This window comes from Megachile rotundata, chromosome 1 (genome assembly GCF_050947335.1).
Source record: "Megachile rotundata isolate GNS110a chromosome 1, iyMegRotu1, whole genome shotgun sequence".
In the NCBI taxonomy this organism is placed as follows: Eukaryota; Metazoa; Arthropoda; class Insecta; order Hymenoptera; family Megachilidae; genus Megachile; species Megachile rotundata.
In genome coordinates, this window is record NC_134983.1 from 22,472,567 (window position 1) to 22,483,778 (window position 11,212).

Here is an 11,212-nt window from a genome sequence, read left to right on the forward strand (position 1 = left end):
CATTAAAAATTAGAAATTTGATCCTTATCGAGAAAAGCCTTTGTTGCAAATATAACTGAACATTCCCTCCCACCAAACTATTACAACTAGCATGCAGTATTATTCCGTTGTATAGCGTTGTATTATTACATGTCGAACAATCACGCATTGTATTGCGATGCTTAGAATCAATAGGCATTGAATGTCTCCGTATTGTATCACGTGTATAATAGCCTCCAAAGGAAAAAATAGCTAAAAGAATCCAGTTCTCCAAAGCACATCAAAATCCTACCTATTTGAAAACAAAACCGATAACGAAATAGTCGTTTGTCTCTCATCCTCGAAACAAGTTTTCGCACGATTTTCTTGTTCCCCGACCCGAAGCAAGATTTACGTAACAAGTTTTTCAAAGATGACATACGAAATTGCGATGCAGACGTCGAATAACCGGAAGCTTTCCCGGGTCAGTCGTGAAAATTTCTGTATTTCCTCGAGAGTCGATTTCTTGGCTCGATTTTAAAGGATACGAAGGTTTTCTCGGTGAACGACGCCAGCCACCGCGATTTATGACCGACGCGGTCAATTGCTGGCGCGCGATCTCCTTCCTTTTTTCTGATTTAACGTCGCTCCTTTCTCTCTTTGCGATTGACCGAATCTGTCTCCCACGCTAAGCGACACGCACGCACACATAAATCCTTTCCGTTTGCTGGCACGTGCCGCGATCGAAATTCTACGATGATTTATCGCCGCGGATGATAAGCGCGTTTCTTCGGCTGCCATGTTTCATACGTCTCGAGACGTTCAGAAATAACGGTAGAATACATACGATTTTTGCGCTATTTTTAATTCGTATTCATACTCCGTCATCAATTTTGAGTACGCTTCTATTTGGAAATCAATAGGTTGGAGTTCAATTTGCATAGTTCCAAATTGAGATGACATTTCAAATTTCTTTGTTTTAATATTAGCTGTGATTAGTTCTGACGCACCTAATAAGTCATAGCGCAAGTTAAATATTTTTGCAAATTTCCCCGAGAAAACCTTTTAGATATACTTGATGTCCCATCGAATTTGACCACGTACCAAATTTTGAAACATTCAGAAACTCATAACTTTAAAAATCCAAAAACCTTCGAATTTTCCTGCATTCCCCTCCACGTTCCATATTCCACAATATTTGCATAGTTCCAAATTGAGATAACATTTCAAATTTCTTTGTTTTGATATTAGTTGTGATTAGTTCTGACGTACCTAATAAGTCATAGTGCAAGTTAAAATATTTTAGCAAATTTTCCCGAGAAAACCTTTTAGATACACTTGATGTCTATCGAATTTGCCCACGTACCAAATTTTGAAACATTCAGAAACTCATAACTTTGAGAACCCAAAAACCTTCGAATTTTCCTGCATCCCCCTCCACGTTCCACATTCCACAATCCATCTTCCAGGTTTACTAATACGCAAAGACTAAAATTGAAAAAGTATATAACAACTTCCCACACACTTCGCCTGATCGATTTTTCCTACTCGCCCAGAATGTTGGAATTAGTTGAAGAATTAGGGATCCGAAAGAAGTATCGGTTAGGTATAGACTTTCTTCGAAGCTCCCGGTATCCGGCCACAATATACACTTCCGTGGCCGTTAGGCACGTAAAGTCTACGTTAAATCAACGTCGGCGCTCGGTTCAGGATAACTTTGCTCGTTTATAATCATTTTACGGCTACTTCGGAAATTTATGGGCAGCCCCTTAAAAGGAGCTTGTACAGGCTGCAACACGTTATCGCAATATTAAAGAAGCTTTTCAGCGAGCTTCGAGTTGCTGCAAAAGATGCCCACGATTTTATTCGTCGAATAGTTGGCCAGCAAATGGTCGATAAAAGAAAGCTGGTATATAACGAAACTTGCTTAGACGGTTCGCTATTTAACCTACTTGGCTCGAATTGACATTAAACCGCAACAGAGATAACATCGTTGCTCTTTATTATACATACATTTTGAAACACTTAGGATTTTATGAAAAGATTCATGCTTCTGAAAAGATAAAGTTCATTGAATAGAACCACTATTTTCAGAGACGTTTTTTGGAGACAAATTCTCAAACTCCCACGTTACTAAATTTACAAATTGATAAATATCCCAAATCCCAATTCTGAAATCCTCAAATTCCCAAATCTCCAACTTCTTGAATTCTAAATTTTCACATTATTAATTTTCCATAACCCCAAATTCGAATAAAATGCTGCCCGACACCTACACTGCTCTTGTCAGTAGTCTGCCATGATGCTCCTACGCCGCCATCTTGAACCTCCAACCAAACGTCCCAATAAAATAGCTTCTGAATTCTCAAGCTCCCAAATTCTCAAGCTTCCAAATTCTTAATCTCCCAAATTCCCAAGCTCCCAAATTCTCAAACCCCCAAATTCTCACATCCCCAAATTTTCACGCTCCCAAATTCTCAAGCTCCCAAATTCTCAAGCTCCCAAATTCTCACGCTCCCAAATTCTCAAGCTTTCAAATTCTCACGCTCCCAAATTCTCAAGCTCCCAAATTCTCACGCCCCCAAATTCTCAAGCTCCCAAATTCTCACGCTCCCAAATTCTCAAGCTCCCAAATTCCCAAACCCCCAAATTCTCACGCTTCCAAATTCTCAAGCTTCCAAATTCTCAAACCCCCAAATTCTCACATCCCCAAATTCTCACGCTCCCAAATTCTCAAGCTTCCAAATTCTCACGCTCCCAAATTCTCAAGCTTCCAAATTCCCACATCCCCAAATTCTCACGCTCCCAAATTCTCAAACCCCCAAATTCTCAACCCCCCGAATTCTCACACTCCCAAATTCTCAAGCTTCCAAATTCCCACATCCCCAAATTCTCACGCTCCCAAATTCTCAAGCTCCCAAATTCTCAAACCCCCAAATTCTCAAGCTCCCAAATTCTCAAACCCCCAAATTCTCAACCCCCCGAATTGTCACGCTCCCAAATTCTCAAGCTTCCAAATTTCCACATCCCCAAATTCTCACGCTCCCAAATTCTCAAACCCCCAAATTCTCAACCCCTGAATTCCCACACTCCCAAATTCCCGCATCCCGAAATTCTCAATCTCCCAAATTCTCAAATCCCCAAATTCCTCATGTCCGCGAATACCAAAGTCCCTAAATTCCCAGATCCCCAATTATCTACCCACTTCACAGCTCCCCAAATACCTACATCCCCTAAATCTCTCCCACCCAAAAGTTTCCCCTCTAAAAAACTATTTCAATCGCTAAAAACTACCAGCAAATTAGCAGAAAAGTGGCATTTTGAAATCGATAAATGTCGACTCGAAGAAGAAAGTTTGAAGAGTCCGAAAGTTTCTGCGAAAAAGAAAGAGGCACTTCTACGAGACATTAATTTCTGTAAAACTGGTGCTCACGAGGGGAAGCTTATTAACGAAACAGTCGAGTAATTATCCGTCGCCGTTCTTGCGAGATTTTCGAGGCGAATTTAGGTAATGTCCTCGAGACGAGATAGTAGCGTTCTTAAAAGTAGATCGAACGGGAATTCGATTCTATGAACCTTTCGCTTTATTAATAAAATTATCCTGTCTTGGGCGGACAGATTTATAAGCTCGTTAAGAAGCTCCGACAGACTTCTTGCCGACGAAACTTTTCCTCATCGACTCGACGATTCGTAAACGAAATCTTTTGCATTGACTGTGTAGATTTAACTTTCGTGAAATGATATCTTCACCGGCGATCATTAGACTTTACTGCAACTAGGGAAACTTTTATGAGCACAGGATTTCCTCTTGCCTCGGTCAAATCGAACAACCTGCTCGCCGATATTGAAGACAGGTGAACTTTCTTGCTTCGAGGACTGTTTTTGCCTCTTCAAAGTGGACGATCACCGATAAAGAAAACAATATACGAAATGGATACTTTTTCGAGTGGGACCGGGGACTCCATTATCGTATAAAATCCTAATATGGGCTGGACTTGGACATTTTTACTCAACTTCGGTTTTATGGTGCTTTAGGATCACAGGTGATGTGAATTTAACACAGGTTAACAGATAATATATATTTTAAACGGTAACATATAACAATTGACTGTCTCAACCATAATGTGAATGAAAATTATGATTATAAGAAGCATGGTGTTTATTCTACAAGAGTCAGTTCTGAAAATCACATGTGGCAAAAAAGTGACCTTAAGAGGCAATACAAGAGCCTACATGCAAAACATTAACACGCATGAGTCCTCAAGGACCTTCATAAGTTTCCAACAAAATTTATGGCACAACTGCCATACTTATAAACCAAGAAATCTTCAATGAATTCTTGCACTATCACGTTTCTTTCCAAAATAATCTGTTCCGACTTTTGATCAAACGTTTCCATTATCTGAAAGCGTATTCTCAAACACGGTAATATTTCTCGAATTATCAGTATGCATTACTCCTTTAAAACGTTCTTGTTCCAGTTCATTCGAACGTTTCTTAGTTGAAATCTAATTTAAACTCCGATATCTCTCGATTCGATCTCGTTCGGGGGATGTTCGGACAACGATTACAAAAATGGCGGTAACTAGTGGTAACGAGCGGGTAAAAAAACGGGGAAGAAATTCGTTCGGGGCTCGAACATACACCTTAACGAGCCAACTATTACGTTGATTAGTTCGCAGCGGGACAACAATTAGCTGGCTGTACACGTTTGAGAAATAAATGACTTCGAGATTAATACGTCGTGCGGAGGAACGGAGGATGAGGACACTCGATAAAGTTTTTTTCGTATGTTACAGGTTTTATTTGATCGATGCACACTATGCATTTTAGATTTTAGGTAATTTTATATATTTATTTCTATGTGGGTGCATATATTATTGTAACGTGTTTTGGATAGTTCTGTATATATACATATGACGTTAACATGTATACATATGACATTAACATGTATACATATGACATTAACATGTATACATACGATCACATTAACATGTATACATATGTTAATCTAATAGCATATGTCATTATCAACATAGAGACCCCTCAAATGTTTCTTCATTTATGTTTTTCGTATATAATTAATTTAATTGAATTTGTAGTGCTGATCACATATGGCCATGACTATCAACATGTGAATCTAATAACATATATTATTGTCAATATTAATTATCATTGTTAACTGTCAGTGTATATCATTATTCTAATATATGAAGTTCTTAGAAGTATCTTTCATTTACTTTTTACTTGTAAACATTAATTTAACAAACTTTGTAATATGGATCACATATGACTACATGTGTCTACTCATGACTACCAATGTTATCTAATAGCATACATCATTGTCAAAATTAATTATCATTGTTAAATGTCAGTGTATATCATTGCCTTAATATTTGAAGTCCTCAGAAGTATCTTTCATTTACATTTTGCTTGTGAACATTAATTTAACAAACTTTGCAGTATGGATCACATATGACTACATGTGTATCTACTCATGACTACCAATGCTATCTAACAGCATACATCATTGTCAAAATTAATTATCATTGTTAACCCTCAGTATATATCATTGCCTTAATATTTGAAGTCCACATAAGATTCTTTCATTTATTTTTCTTGTGAAAATTAATTTAACAATGTTTGCAGTATGGATCACATATGACTACATGTGTATTTACTCGTGACTACCAATGCTATCTAACAGCATACATCATTGTCAAAATTAATTATCATTGTTAACTCTCATTATATATCATTGCCTTAATATTTGAAGTCCACATAAGATTCTTTCATTTATTTTTCTTGTGAAGATTAATTTAACAAAATTTGCAGCATAGATCACATATGACTACATATATATCTACTCATGACTACCAATGCTATCTAACAGCATACATCAAAATTAATTATCATTGTTAACTCTCAGTATATATCATTGCCTTAATATTTGAAGTCCACATAAGATTCTTTCACTTATTTTTCTTGTGAAGATTAATTTAACAAAATTTGCAGCAATGATCACATATGATTATAACATGTTTACCTGCTCTACCAATCTTGACTACCAATATTACCTAACAGTCATTATCAAAATTAATTATCAACCTTAACAATTGATAGATATCATTCAGATCAAACTAAATGATTTAACCGAATTCGCAGTCACGCATAAACACCACGTCCATTAACAGTCGTTCTCGTATCTGCAATTTCCGCTCCGATTCGATGAAACTGATCGATCGACGAGCTTCCTGGAACGACTTATCGGGTGGAAAGGAGTATCGTCAGCTGAGTGACCGCTACGTTTTTCGCCGTGCGTCGTGCACAGGTGTGCAAGGAACAGTGGTGCGCAACCAACGGGCCACGTGTGGCCTGTTATGCGGTTCACGCACGGAATGTGGCTCGTTACAGCCCGCGGAGCGGTCTCGCGTGCCGCGTGCGGTCCACCGCGTGCAATCGTGCGGCTTGCGGTCCTTTACGCGAACCTCTGATATTTAAAGCTTCTCCGGAATTTTGCGTTCCATGACGATTTCCGTCTTCGACTTCGACGATCTGACTTCAATGATCTTCGTCTGACTTCGACGATCTTTGACTGACTTCGACGATCTTCGTCTGTTGGCAAAATCAATCTTTGTTGAGGCATTTTTTCGTCGCACTTTTGAAGGTCTTATTTTGTGCTTCCAGATATTTAAACAGAGCTAAAATTTAATATGTAACCAGAGTTGAAATTTAATATTTAACCATACAAACTTTCAAAATATATTTTTTACTCATGGTTTGTAACTGAAGTAATTAAAAATTGTGATTTCTTAGAGTACACAATGTGTCCATCGCTGGTACATAAGGGGACTAATGCGGCTCATGAATATCTTGCATAAATAGAACACATAAATTCTTGTCCCTTTGTTGGATATCGTCCTGAACTAGTAAATGTTTGCTCGTTATATAGTTAAGATAAGTTAACTGCAAATCCTGTCTCATCTTCGCGATCACACACGCGACCCTTGGATCCGTTATTCATTTGCCCTGAATCATACACTTAACCCTTACCTCTAATATTCAAGAATTGCTATTGATCTTTCTCCTGCCTATCTCCCAAATGAAACTTTGAAGAGAAAAGTCAAAACATTCCTAACAAAGTATTCCAAAAACCACACACTCCAACAATCGTCACAAACTATGTCTTTTGTAAGACTTCCACGTACAAAGTTTAACAAGAATAATGAGACATACACCTTCCTTTGTTCTTAGTTACAAACTTTATTTAAACCTTACAAAACAATTCACTTTCGACCGAATTAAATTCGTCATCGAAGACTGATACGTTCTTTAAATTACCTTCGCAACTTCAGCGATATTTCCCACCTTCGTTTAATTATTAAACTGAATTAAATTTATGGCAGCAGTTAATGATGGTAGCCGTAAACGCGAACGTGTTAATCGTGTTTATCCAAGCGAACAGACAGCGGACGGTTCGTAAAAAACAGTCTGCTGCACAGCTGAACGAACGATCAAGGAAGCTTTATTTTTAGAGACGAAAATACGGTGGTTGCGTAACGTTGATAAATACCGGCCATTTTATCAAAATTAAATAGCGCGCCAGTGTGATGGCGCAATTTTTCATAGGTCGCGCGACTAAACTGGACGCGCGCGCATACTTTTGGCACAATTGTTGACAGTAGCGCTCCGTTCTTCTAAATCTGAGCCTGGACATTCAGTAAATAGTAAATCCTGTGACTGCACACAAAATTTATCTTTTGGGTTTCGAGGAATATTTAATGGTAGCTTTTTTGGAGCGGAGGAGAACAAGTTTTGTGGAGCAAGGGATTTTTAGGGGTTTTTAGGGATTTCTGGGAGTTTCTGGGGATTTCTGGAGATTATTAGAATTTTAAGAGGGGTTTGTGTGGGTTGAATTTTGACGGGTTGGAAATTTAGAGAATTACAAGTTTGCAGATTTTAGGATTTGGGGATGTGGACATTTGGAGACCTTGAGATTTAGAGACCTTGAGACTTGGGGACGTTGAAAACTTTAGGGATTTGAAGACCTAGGAAGTTGGGGATTTGGGGATTTAAAGACGTAGGAATACTAGAACCTAGGAATGTAGGGACATAGATGTTTGGGAAGCTGGGAAGCTCAGAATTTAGAGATGTGAGAATCTCGAGATTTGGGAATCTGGAAATTTGGATCTGGAGAGGATCCCATTTCGAGATGGAGATTTGGAAACTTGGATATTTGGAAACTTGGATATTTGAAAACTTGGATATTTGGAAACTTGGATGTTTGGAAACTTGGATATTTGAAAACTTGGCTATTTGGAAACTTGGATGTTTGGAAACTTGGATATTTGGAAACTTGGATATTTAGAAATTTAGAAATTTGGGAACTTGAGGATTTGAAAATTTGGAAGCTGGACAATTTGAGAACTTGGGAATTTGGAAAGTGGACAATTTGAGAACTTGCAAATTTGGAAAGTGAACAATTTGAGAACTTAGCTATTTGGAAAGTGGAAAATTTGAGAACTTAGCTATTTGGAAAGTGGATATTGAAAGTGAAAGTGAAAATTTGAGAACTAAGTTCCAGCCTAAGTTCCTCTTAAGAAATAGATTTGTATTGCTAAAGAAATACCCCATAAGAAAATAGTTGAGTACCACTGATCCTTAGTATCTTTGTACGGTATCCGCTCTGACCGTGCCTGTCAACGTGTTAAAAGTCCGCTAATTGCTACTTAATCAAGCATCCAATTTTAAAAGAGAACAACTGCTCTTTGTACCATGGCCGCCAATTTCATTCCACTCGAAACGATCTTCAGCCAACGTCCCAGCGAATTAACATTCTACTACTTCAAACCTATCGAACATTAACGAGTGCAAATTCGATTGGAAATAATAACTTAATCGCCGCCGCTCTGTGTATATTTTCCAAACATCCTCATCGCAATATTCTTTAACAATTTATTAATTGCCAATACAATTCCTACATTCAACGCAATATTCTCAAAAAATGATTACGAAAGATATTCTCACGCATAATATTCGCCACTGAAATTTTTGCACTCGACATAATTTAATCTAGCAAGTTTTATTATATTCCGGGATGTCGCCGCCCGTTTATCTTTTCTACGTGTCCCTATTTTTGTCCGCAGAGATTTACAGAGTTCGTGGAATTTGTGCCAGATCGAGACAACGTATTCGCTTCGGAATTTGACAGACTGTCATACTACTTTCTTATCGTCGTATTTTCATTAACTTGATAAGGGAATATTTTTAATTTTCGATGGAAACGGGGAAGTCCTATTTTGGTGATACGATCAAATTGTGCTTAGAGTAATCGGTTCGATCGGGGCACTTGTCATGTGCTTTACATACGGGGTGTCTCATTAGTGTGACTCAGGGAGCTCGGGTGATACTAAATATTGGTAGTTTCGTTGGGGAAATGAAGTTTGAGGTTTCGGCTTGAAATTTTTAAGGGAAGATACCTAGCAAGAATTAGTTGGTAACGAATGAAATTATAATTAGGTGTTCACTGTGATTTTTAGAAATCAGCTGGTTAGCAAATTTTATAGTTTTCAAGCTTTCAAATTTTCACGCTCCCAAATTCTCAAGCTTTCAAATTCTCAAGCTTCCAAATTCTCACGCTCCCGAATTCTCACGCTTCCAAATTCTCACATCCCCAAATTCTCAAGCTTGCAAATTCTCACGCTCCCAAATTCTCAAGCTTTCAAATTCTCACGCTCCCGAATTCTCACACTTCCAAATTCTCACATCCCCAAATTCTCAAGCTTCCAAATTCTCACGCTCCCAAATTCTCACGCTACCAAATTCTCAAGCATCCAAATTCTCACGCTCCCGAATTCTCAAGCTTTCAAATTCTCACGCTTCCAACTTCTCAAGCTTCCAAATTCTCACGCTCCCAAATTCTCAAGCTTTCAAATTCTCACGCTCCCAAATTCTCACGCTACCAAATTCTCAAGCTTCCAAATTCTCAAGCTTCCAAATTCTCACGCTCCCAAATTCTCAAGCTTCCAAATTCTCAAACCCCCAAATTCTCACATCCCCAAATTCTCAAACCCCCGAATTCCCACATTCCCAAATTCTCACATCCCCGAATTCTCAACCCCCCAAATTCTCAAACCCCCGAGTTCTCAATCTCCCAAATTCTCAAACCCCCGAATTCTCAACTCCCCAGATTTTCAACCCCCCAAATTCTCGAACCCCAAAATTCTCACATCCCCGAATTCTCAACCCTCCCAAATTCCCACCTTCCCAAATTCCCACCCTCCCAAATTCCTAAAGTTAGACCTCGCAATGCAACACACTACAGTCCCTTAATATTTCTATACACACAACATTGAACCCTCAGTCTAGTTTCCTCGGTATTTTTGGGATTGGGGATAACTAGAGATCACAGTATCACGGCTGTGAACCAGTTTCGACGATTCTCTGTTAGCGTAGACGTAACGAACGTGCGACCCGGTCAATTAAATTCAATCGAAACCGATTGATCTACCAGTGTGTCAATGTACACCGTAATTCCACGCATAGTCGGCGACTAACCGAATAGCTTTGTGATTGCTAAGAAACAAGAATTCTCTGCGCGATAATTACGGGCAATTGCTACAAAAAATGGTTTTAATTGAATTTTTTACCGAGTCATGTAGTTTGTAGCCAATGTAATCGTTTATTGAAAGTAATTGTCTTCTTGAAATCATGCTTATCGCGAAAAATGAGTTCGCAGTTTATGTGGTGGGGCTTCGATCGCCGAAGACAAATAGGAGGAGCAAATTATTGGCATATTTTTAGAATTTAGAGATAATGATAGAGAGATCTCGTGGAGATAACAATTGGGTGTTTAGCAAATTCAAATATCTTGTTGTTCTATTCGTTAGTAATCCATAACACGTTATTGCAAACAGATCGATCCTCAATATGATTAATTACGTACCTTTTCTGTCGGACGGTTTTTACAAATATTCGGACAAAGCAAAATATTACTTGTTATCAAATAAAACATATTACTTGTTTCACGTGTGTTCATTGGTACCGGTTGTATTTAATAATAACTAATGAAATGTTATTGAAATTTGACGGAGTTCTCGGAAAACCGGGGAGCAAGAATTCAAAGGTGAATTTGAAAATCCAATAGCGAAGTTAATTAAGCGAGAATTTTTGCGATACCGTTTGCTCCAAATATCATGGCAGTAATTTAGCATCAATTAGAAGCCATTGGTCTCTTGATTCGAGCCGAGCTAAC

At 38.3% G+C, this 11,212-nt stretch overlaps 1 long non-coding RNA gene across 5 annotated transcripts in view; it reads right to left on the minus strand.

Annotated features, from left to right (window-relative positions):
• The window catches only part of LOC143264984 (uncharacterized), a 436,316-nt gene that overhangs the window by 405,707 nt on the left and 19,397 nt on the right, over positions 1-11,212 (minus strand). Inside the window, exon 3 of one of the 5 annotated variants that reach the window (XR_013039028.1) lies at positions 3,660-6,573. The exons of the other annotated variants lie outside the window; for them this stretch is intronic. This is a non-coding gene — a long non-coding RNA (uncharacterized LOC143264984). Of the gene's footprint in view, positions 1-3,659; positions 6,574-11,212 lie in introns of those variants that run through there. 5 annotated transcript variants of the gene reach the window in all.